The sequence below is a fragment of the Spermophilus citellus genome, assembly GCF_964194105.1.
Source record: "Spermophilus citellus genome assembly, chromosome: 6".
NCBI classification, from domain to species: domain Eukaryota; kingdom Metazoa; phylum Chordata; class Mammalia; order Rodentia; family Sciuridae; genus Spermophilus; species Spermophilus citellus.
Genome location: NC_138187.1, coordinates 90506374 through 90518063, shown reverse-complemented (window position 1 = coordinate 90518063; position 11690 = coordinate 90506374).

The following is an 11690-nucleotide window of genomic DNA, read 5'->3' as shown; positions in this document are numbered from 1 at the left end:
TCCACAACCTTAGGGTCTGAGGGAATGGCAAGCAGGGAGAGTGTACCAAGTTGTTCAAGAAAATAGGGCTCCCAGGAACAACAGACCTGGCATGTAGCCAGTATTGTGGTGAGCATCACCGGTGAGAGGGCCTGATGGGAGGAAAAGAGGGGAAGTGACTAGACACAAGAAAAGGCCCTAGGAGCTCAGGATTGGAGACCCGCCCAGTCAGGGAGGAGGAGCTGCTGCACAGTGATTGGTTCCCGTGTATTGAGAGGAGAAGCTTGGCCAGGTGGGCACAGCTCCACCTACTGGAAGAGAAGTTAACCGAAATCTACGAATGCATTTTTTAAATTTTTTTTATTATTTGGGGTTTTTTTCATTTTTATTTTTTTTTATTTTTTTTATTATTATTTTTTATTTTTTTCTTTTCTATTTTTTCTTTTGTCTTTTCATTTCTTTTCAATTTCCTGATTCCCCTTTCCTTGAATTCTACCTCTTTACTCTCATTCTCTTTAGTGACTTCTTCCCTTCCCTTCTAATACCATTCCTCCCAAGCACAATGACGCTGTTCATGTGTAATTTACTGAATATGTATAGGTCAATGTTCTGAGGTGTTATATAGTGCTAACAACTCCTTAGCTACCCCCAAATACTCCAGACCATTCTACTGTTAATATCCCTCATCAGTAGAGCAACCCTCCAACGTTGCCAAGAGATACCAACCTCAGTATCATCACACTATTTGACCTAAATATAAGTCCCAAGACCAAACCGCAGACTGCTATATGCCATCAGAATCTGTACACAGTTTAGGAAATGAATGAATCTGCATTAAAGTGCAACAAAAGTCATCATCTCTAGTCATAGTCTCCCATCACAAAAGAGAGAGCCCAGAGACACACAAAACCAAATAAATTTATAGGAGTAAACAGTAACTCAGCAGTCAAACAGAACAAGAAGTAACATGAGCAGCATGAAAAAGCAAGGAAGAAAAGGAGTACAAACAATGCAGGACAGCCTAAATACTCAGGAGGACCTAGAGGCATCAGAAAAATGGTTAAATAAAGAACTCAAGGAATACCTTAGACAGATGAAATGGAATCTTAAAGAGGATATGAGACAGCAAATTCAAACAATGAAAGAACAGATTGAAAAATGAATTACATAAACAGATAAAAGAAGAAACTAAGCATCTTTATCAGGAGATAGAGATTATTTTAAAAAATCAAAAAATAATTCTAGAAATGAAGGAAACTGTAAACCAAATTAAAACTCAAATGAGAGTATCATTAACAGAGTGGAGCAAGTAGAAGCCAGAACATCAGATAATGAAGACAAAATATATCAACTTGAAAAGAATCTAGCCAACTTAGAAAGGCTGGTAAAAAATCACGAGAAAAACATCCAAGAGACATGGGATAACATAAAAAAAACAAACTTAAGAGTCATTGGGATAGAGGAAGATATAGAGGTTCAAACCAAGGGAATGAGCAACATGATAAATGAAATAATTATAGAAAACTTTCCAGAAATAAAAAAGGAAATGGATGTACAAATTATAGATGCATACAGGACACCGAGCATACAAAATCACAGTAGACCAACGACAAGACACATTGTTATAAAGATATCCAATATACAGAACAAAGAGAAAATATTAAAAGCTACAAGAGAAAGGAGGCAGATTACATTCAGGGGTAAACCAATAAGGTTAACAACAGATTTTTCATCACAGACGCTGAAAGCGAGAAGATCCTGGAACAATGTATTTCAAACACTGAAAGACAATGGATGCCAACGAAGAATTTTGTATCCAGCAAAATTGAGCTTCAGGTATGACAATGAAATAAAAATCTTTCATGATAAACAAAAGTTGAAAGAATTTGCAGCCAGAAAACCAGCATTGCAAAGCATCTTGAGCAAAACACTACACGAGGAAGAAATGAAAAACAATAACCAAAACCAACAGTGGGAAGTACCTCAGTAAAGCCAGAGGGCGGGGGAAAGCTAATCATGGAGAAACAAACCAAATTAAAGAAAAGAGAGAGAAATAATCAAACATGGCAGGAAGTACAAACCACATATCAATGGTAACTCTAAACGTTAATGGCTTAAACTCACCAATAAAGAGACATAGGCTGGTAACATGGATTCAAAAAACAAATCCAACAATATGCTGCCTCCAGGAGACACATCTGATTGGAAAAGACATACAGAGGCTAAGGTGAAAGGTTGGCAAAAAATATACAATGCACACGGTCCTCAGAAGCAAGCAGGGGTGGCCATCCTCATATCGAATAAAATCGACTTCAAGACTAAGTTTATCAAAAGAGAAAAGGAAGGACATTATATACTGCTAAAAGGAACCATTCACCAACAAGACAATAATTATCAATATTTACGCACCAAATAAGGGTGCTGCGACGTTCATAAAACAAACTCTCTTCAAGTTCAAGAATCTAATAGACCACAACATAATAATTATGGGTGACTTCAACACATTACTCTCACCATTGGACAGATCCTCCAAACAAAAGTTGAATAAAGAAACTATAGAACTCAATATCACAATCAATAACCTAGACTTAACTGACATATATAGAATATATCAACCATCATCAAGTGGATATACTTTTTTCTCAGTAGCACATGGATCCTTCTCAAAAATAGACCATATATTATGCCATAGGGCAACCCTCAGTAAATATAAAGGGGTGGAGATACTACCATGCATTTTATCTGATCATAATAGAATAAAACTGGAAACCAATGATAAAAGAAGGAAGGAAAAATCCTACATCACATGGAAAATGAACAATATGTTACTGAATGATCAATGGGTTACAGAAGACATAAAGGAGGAAATCAAAAAATTCTTAGAGATAAATGAAAATACAGACACAACATATTGGAATCTATGGGACACAATGAAAGCAGTTTTAAGAGGGAAATTCATTGCCTGGAGGTCATTCCTCAAAAAAAGAAAAAAACAACAAATAAATGAGCTCACACTTCATCTCAAAGCCCTAGAAAAGGAAGAGCAAAACAACAGCAAGTATAGCAGAAGGCAAGAAATAATTAAAATCAGAGTGGAAATCAACAAAATTGAATCAAAAGAAACTATTGAAAAAATTGACAAAACTAAAAGTTGGTTCTTCTTAAGAATAAATAAGATCGACAGACCCTTAGCCATGCTCATGAAGAGAAGAAGAGAGAGAACTCAAATTACTAACATACGGGATGAAAAACGCAATATCACAACAGATGCTACAGAAATACAGAAGACAATTAGAAATTATTTTGAAACCCTATGTTCCAATAAAATAGAAGATAGTGAAGACATTGATAAATTTCTTAAGTCATATGATTTGCCCAGATTGAGTCAGGAGGATACACAAATTTGAACAGACCAATATCAATGGATGAAATAGAAGAAGCCATCAAAAACTACCAACCAAGAAAAGCCCAGGACCGGATGGGTATACAGCAGAGTTTTACAAAACCTTTAAAGAAGAATTAATACCAATACTTTTCAAGTTATTTCAGGAAATACAAAAAGAGGGAGCTCTTCCAAATTCACTCTATGAGGCCAATATCACCCTGATTTTGAAACCAGACAAAGACACCTCAAAGAAAGAGAACTACAGACCAATATCTCTAATGAACCTAGATGCAAAAATCCTCAATAAAATTCTGGCAAATTGGATACAAAAACACATCAAAAAAGTTGCGCACCATGATCAAGTAGGATTCATCCCTGGGATGCAAGGATGGTTCAATATACGGAAATCAATAAATGTTATTCACCACACCAATAGACTTAAAGATAAGAAACATATGATCATCTCAATAGACTCAGAAAAAGCATTCAACAAAGTACAGCATCTCCTTATGTTCAAAACATTAGAAAAACTAGGGATAACAGGAAGTTACCTCAACATTGTAAAAGCTATCTATGCTAAGCCTCAGGCTAGCATCATTCTGAATGGAGAAAAATTGAAGGCATTCACTCTAAAATCTGGAACAACACAGGGATGCCCTCTAACCCCACTTCTATTCAATATAGTTCTCGAAACACTGGCCAGAACAATTAGACAGACGAAAGAAATTAAAGGTCTAAAAATAGGAAAAGAAGAACTTAAATTATCACTATTTGCAGATGACATGATTCTATACCTAGAAGACCCAAAAGGGTCTACAAAGAAACTACTAGAACTAATAAATGAATTCATCAAAGTGGCAGGATATAAAATGAACACACATAAATCAAAGGCATTTCTGTACATCAGCGAAAAAACTTCTGAAATGGAAATGAGGAAAAACACCCCATTCACAATATCCTCAAAAAAATACAATACTTGGGAATCAACCTAACAAAAGAGGTGAAAGATTTATACAATGAAAACAACAGAACCCTAAAGAGAGAAATAGAAGAAGATCTTAGAAGATGGAAAAATATACCCTGTTCATGGATAGGCAGAACTAACATCATCAAAATGGCGATATTACCAAAAGTTCTCTATAGTTTTAATGAAATGCCAATCAAAATCCCAATGGCATTTCTTGTAGAAATAGATAAAGCAAACATGAAATTCATATGAAAAATAAAAGACCCAGAATAGCAAAAGCAAATCTAAGCAGAAAGTGTGAATCAGGCGGTATAGAGATACCAGATTTCAAACTATAGTACCAGAGCAATAGTAACAAAAAGAGCATGGTACTGCTACCAAAACAGGCAGGTGGATCAATGGTACTGAATAGATGACACAGAGAGTAAGCCACAAAGTTACAACTAACTTATATTTGATAAAGGGGCTAAAAGCATGCAATGGAGGAAGGATAGCATCTTCAACAAATGTTGCTGGGAAAACTGGAAATCCATATGCAACACAATGAAACTGAATCCCTTTCTCTCACCATGCACAAAAGTTAACTCAAAATAGATCAAGGAGCTTGATATCAAATCAGAGACTCTGCGTCTGATAGAAGAAAAAGTTGGCTCCGATCTACATATTATGGGGTCGGGCTCCAAATTCCTTAATAGGACACCCATAGCACAAGAGTTAATAACAAGAATCAGCAAATGGCACTTACTTAAACTAAAAAGTTTTTTCTCAGCAAGAGAAACAATAAGAGAGGTAAATAGGGAGCCTACATCCTGGGAACAAATTTTTACTCCTCACACTTCAGATAGAGCCCTAATATCCAGAGTATACAAAGAACTCAAAAAATTAAACAATAAGATAACAAATAACCCAATCAACAAATGGGCCAAGGACCTGAACAGACATTTCTCAGTGGAGGACGTACAATCAATCAACAAGTACATGAAAAAATGCTCACCATCTCTAGCAGTCAAAGAAATGCAAATGAAAACCAAACTAAGATACCATCTCACTCCAGTAAGATTGTCAGCCTTTATGAACTCAAACAACAACAAGTTCTGGTGAGGATATGGGGAAAAGGGTACACTTGTACATTGTTGGTGGGACTGCAAATTGGTGAGGCCAATTTGGAAAGCAGTATGGAGATTCCTGGGAAAGCTCGGAATGGAACCACCATTTGACCCAGCTATACCCCTTCTTGGACTATTCCCTAAAGATCTTAAAAGACCATACTATAGGGATACTGCTACAACGATGTTCATAGCAGCACAATTCACAGTAGCTAGACTGTGGAACCAACCTAGGTGCCCTTCAACAGATGAATGGATAAAAAAAATGTGGCATTTGTACACAATGGTGTATTACTCTGCACTAAAAAATGACAAAATCATGGAATTTGCAGGTAAATGTATGGCACTAGAGCAGATTATGCTAAGTGAAGCTAGCAAATCCCTAAAAAAGAAATGCCAAATGTCATCTTTGAGAGTAACTAAGAACAGAATAGGGAGGAAGAGCATGAGAAGGAGATCACCATTAAACAGGGATGAAGGGGGGAGGTAAAGAGAGAGAGAAGGGAAATTGCATGGTAAAAAAAAGAGACCCTCATTGTTACACAAAATTACATATAAGAGGAAGTGAGGGGAAAGGGGGAAAAACAAGAGAGAGAAATGAATTAGAGTAGATGGGGTAGAGAGAGAAGTGGGAGGGGAGGGGAGGGGAGGTGACGGGGGATAGTAGAGGATAGGAAGGGCAGCAGAATACAACAGACACTAGTATGCCAGTATGTAAAAAAGTGGATGTGTAACCGATGTGAATCTGCAATATGTATACGGGGTAAAAATGGGAGTTCATAATCTGCTTGAATCAAATGTATGAAATATGATATGTCAAGAGCTTTGTAATGATTTGAACAACTAATAATAAAATAAATAAATAAATAAATAAATAAAACTGATCAGAAAAACATTAACCTAGGTGTTTATGAGCTCAAAAAAATAAAATAGAACTTTATGATGTGGGAAAAGGCAATAATAAAATAGATATTTAAAAAAGCATTGTGGGTAATCACTGTCACAGATATAAGAATAGTTAAGCTGGAGCTCTGGATATCAGTTGTTATGGATTTGAGTCAAATCATATTCTTTTTGGTCTGTAGAAATCGCTCTGGTTAGTCTCTCTGGAATCCAAATCGGCTGCTGTTCTCCCTGTGGAAACAGACAAACAGAACCCGATTCCAGACAATCACTGGGTCAGGACATTTCCATTGTCCTGTTAGAATATCCTTCCAAAGTACCTTGTGCTTATGTACATTTTTTGGACACATATGCCTTTCCGCAGCACTAAGCCCTGATGAATCCAAATTTAAAAACTTTTGAGTAAAAAGGGTTATTTTAAGTTTATCTTTGGGGGATATATACGCCTGTCCAAGTCCCTCTTTTTGCTTTAATAAGTACATTTTAATAGTTTGATGAGCTCTTTCAACTATGCCTTGTCCCTTAGGATTGTATGGAATTCCTGTTATATGAGTAATGCCAAATGATGAGCAAAATTGTTTAAAAGAGGTAGAAGTATAACCAGGACCATTATCTGTTTTTAACTGTTTTTGGAACGCCCACAGTGGCAAAATTTTGTAAGCAATGAGCTATAATATCTTTAGATTTTTCTCCGGCATGAAGGGAGCCCATCAAAAATCCGGAAGAAGTATCAACACTAACATGCAAATATTTTAATTTTCCAAATTCTGGCAAGTGTGTGACGTCCATCTGCCATATAAGGTTAGGTATCAGTCCTCTAGGATTGACTCCAAGATTAACTTGTGGCAAAAAGGTCAAACAATTTTGACATTGTTTTATTATATGTCTGGCTTGTTCTTTAGTTATTTTAAAAGGCTTTTGTAAAGTATTAGCATTGACATGGACCCTTTTATGAAAATTTATAGCTTCTTCTATTGTGGAGAAAATATGTATGTCATGTGTAGATTTATCTGCTAAATCATTGCCCAAACTAAGGGCTCCAGGCAATCCTGTATGTGCCCTGATATGTCCTATAAAGAATGGATTTTTTCTGTCCCAGAGTAGACTTTGTATAGTGGGAAACAAAGAGAAAACAGTAGAGGAAGGGGAAACCCTACCAGCATTAACTATATACTAACTATCAGAAAATAAATTAAATACAGAATCTTTAAACATCACAAAAGCTTGTAAATCTGCATTAACCTCTAACTTTTGAGCTGATTTTTTGGGTACTAAAAACGTAAAAGTTTGATCCGGGGTAACTACTGCTGCTGTACCATTATTTTACCCATCAGTGAATATATTTGGAGCATTCATGATAGGTGTTTTTCTTGTCAATTTTGGAAAAACTACAGGATGCAAGGACCAAAAAAAGACATCAAAGGATTAGATGGTAAGTGATTATCGAATGAAGTATTATATTTACACATGATTATTGCCCAAGTATTTAACTGATTAGCTAATTCATCAATTTGATCCATAGTATATGGAGTAATAATTTTATTGGGACAAATTCCAAACACTCCCTTTGCTGCTTTTATTACTTTGAGTATTAATTGTCCTACAGCCTCAGGATACCTAGTAAGAATAGTGTTAGGAGAATAAGATAAATGTATCCACAATAATGGACCTTCTTGCCAAAATACTCCTGTAGGAATATTTTTTGTTGGTAGTACAATAAATAATAAAGGCAAACTTATATCAATTCTATCTAGATGCATATTTTCCATATATGTTTCAATAATTTTTAATGCCTTTCTTGCTTTAGGAGTTAACATGCGGGGTGAATTTGGATCTGATGGACCTTTTAGGATATCAAATAAAAGTCCCAATTCTCCTGTTGGTATGCCTAGATAAGGCTTTATCCAATTTATGTCTCCCAATAACTTTTGAAAGTCGTTAAGGGATTTGAGTTGATCTACTCGTATTTGAATTTTTTGTGGATGGATCATGGTTGAGGATAATAGAACTCCTAAATAATTAATTGGAAAATTTAATTGTACTTTATCTATTGATATCTCTAGATTATAATTTTTAATAAATTTGAAAGTGTGGCATAACATTCTAGCAATGTGTTTTTATCTTTATGTGCTAATAATACATCATCCATATAGTGAAATGTTTGTAGTTCAGGATTTTGATTTCTAAGTGGCTGGATTGCTTTGTTAACATAAATTTGACACATAGTTGGGCTGTTAGCCATCCCTTGAGGGAGTACTTTCCATTCATGTCTCTGATCAGGACCTTCATGATGCAGTGTAGGGATAGTAAATGCAAAATGTGGACTATCCTCAGGATGAATTGGAATTGAAAAAAAAAACAATCTTTAATATCTATAGATAAAACATACCAGGTTTTTGGCAAAGCAGACAAGTGAGGAATCCCTGATTGAGCAGGTCCCATAATAACCATCTCATTATTAATGGCTCTTAAATCTTGCAATAATCTCCATTTGCCAGATTTCTTTTTGATGACAAAAATGGGAGTATTATAGGGAGATATGGAAGGTTGTATATGTCCCTCCACTAATTGTTGTTTGTCCAGGTCATGGGCTGCTTGTGTCTTTTCTTTAGTCAGGGGCCACTGAGGAACCCATACTGGTCTTTCTGATTTCCAAGTAATTTTGATTGTCTCAGTGGCCCCTTCTAAAAACCCAATCCATGTCTATTTATTCCTTGATCTATTTGAATTGGTGCTGCTATACCTTGTTCTTGTTCTCCTAATCTTTTTTCTTTCCTAAAACCTTGTCTAGCCCTAGTAGTGGGCACACTAGGATTGATGTTATTTGTTAATGTCGAACCTAATTGATCTAGGACATCTCGTCCCCATAAATTTATAGGAAGATGATCCAATACATATGGCTGTATAGTTCCTTCACATCCTTCAGGATCCTTCCAATCTAATACCATTGCACTTCTATGGGGATTAGTCGCCACACCTAGGCCTCGAAGCGTTTGAGTGGCTTGTTGTAATGGCCAATGTTTTGGCCATTCTTCACGAGATATGATGCTAAGGTCAGCACCTGTATCAAGTACCCCATTAAATTCATGTCCTTGAATATTTAGTTTTATCATTGGGTGAGAATCTAAATTTAAGGACAGCATAGCCCAATCTGCACCTGTGGAGCCTAATCCCCTGGAACCTCTTTCTACAGTATGACTGGAAAATTTATCATGTAGGCTGGGTATTATTAACAACTGTGCTATTCTATCTCCTGGTGAAATTACTGATATACCTCTTGGAGAACTAGCTATAATTTTTATTTCACCTTCATAATCAGGATCAATTACTCCAGGACTTACCATAAGTCCTTTTAGTGTAGAAGAACTGCGTCCCAATAATAAGCCTACTGTTCCTTGGGGAAGAGTGTGCTTGGGGACCATAGGTTGTTACAGCCTCCTTTAACTGCTTTAGTGTTTTGAAATCTAGAGCACAGTGAATTCACTGCCCTCCTGCCTGCTCAAGTACAGGACATGCTAATCTTTGAAGTCCAGTCTCAGGATTCCATCTATCAACTATGGGGGTTGAGGGCCACTCAGCTGTCTCTATAGATGGAGCTGTTGGTTGAATTACGCCTTATGGTGATAGAACGGTGGTAGTAGCAGCTTCCTGTTGTAGCTTTTTCCCTAATAGCCCCTTTTCCTTTAAATTTTCTTCCTCTGTCTGACTAGCTCGAGAGACCCTCTCTTTTGCTTGATCTAAAATGTCTTTCTCCATGGTCTGAACTTCTAACAATTTGCTTAACACTCTTTAAGTTTGTTTTTTACTAATTTCTAATCTATTATAAAGATAACGCGACTCAATAAGATAACACAAAACAAAACCAAAACAGAAAGAAACAAAAATGGAACAAAAAATCGTTGTATCAATTTTCTCTTCCTCAGGGCTGAACAACTTCAAACCTTGAGCCAACCATTTTTGCCAGTTTGCCTGAGAAAGTTCTAGGGATAGGCAGCTTGAAACAAAAACAAAATAAATCAAAACCAGAACACATTGTTTTTTGAAATGGTCACCCATTCTCTCGCCTTCCCTAAGGGGCGAGCAATTTCACTTATCTCCGAGCTTCAGGCATTCCCCGCATGGGCCACCAAATGCCGCAGTCTGGCTGGGCCCAAAATCACGAGCCACTGAAGCAGGAACAATCTTTATTTCTGAACTCCACCAGCACACTCCAAACACGCTCCCCGGGAATTCTCCCGTGAACCACGCATGTGGCGTTCTCTCGCGACACACTACACCAACAGGAAATCCCTCCTCCGGAATTCCCTCCTACCGCACTTCCCCAACCAATGGGAACTCTCTGGGAGTCCCGTGAGAGCTCCAAACTAGCAGGCCTAGGCAGACAGCAAGGGTCTAATCTCCAATTGAATGCAGATCTTAACATAATCATTATCATCTCAATGGCTTACTGGGATCACCTTTCAACCAAAAATGCCATGCATCATTCCTACTTGGCTATGGCTCTCAGGAAAGGTCAATTTAAATCACAGAAATTATGAAATTATGTGATTACACAAAGAATAAAAAATCAAGGCCATGTGTAAACATTCATATCAAATAAGGAGTCTGTATTAATTCATAAAAATCTTGCAGATGTTCAAATGATAATATCTAAAGAGAACTTATGTGTCTAAATATATACAAACAATCTTCCACGGGGAGAAATTTAACCCTATCCTGGAACAAATCATTGTGTTATTAAATCTGAGATATTCCTATATTACCTACATACATAAATTTGCATCCATAAACTTAGGTAAGATGTACGCCCAGCTCTGTTTTTTTTTTTTTAATAGGGAGTTATATTGAGACTATTGCAATTGTGATACTGTTTGGCAAATATTAGAAAAATTAGCCATCCCAAACATTAGAGTTAAGACCTTGGGTAGCTCCTCTGGTCGCTAGTTTGTTTCTTCTGAGACACAGTATTCCCAAATTTTCTGATCCCTTGAGGTTGGCCTGCTGTGCACATCCATGAAGATCAGCTCAGCTACTTAGCAAGGGCTCCAATTGAAAAACAGATGGCTCCTACCTTGGGATTTCAATGTCTAATTTGGAATATAGAAAAACAAAATATTAAAAAACTTTTATCACAATTTGCCTGAAATGGTAAGGCCAGGGTCATGTTCTAACTATTTTGAAGAAACATCGGATAATGAGGAGACTCTTATTCTACAATCCAGGGAAATTTTCTGTCAGAAACTTAAATATCCAACAATAAAAAATATTAAATTTTTGAAGGCTTATTACCCTAAGTGAGAACCATGTTGTGATATTATATAGATGAATAACAAAAAAGGTCTAAAAATAA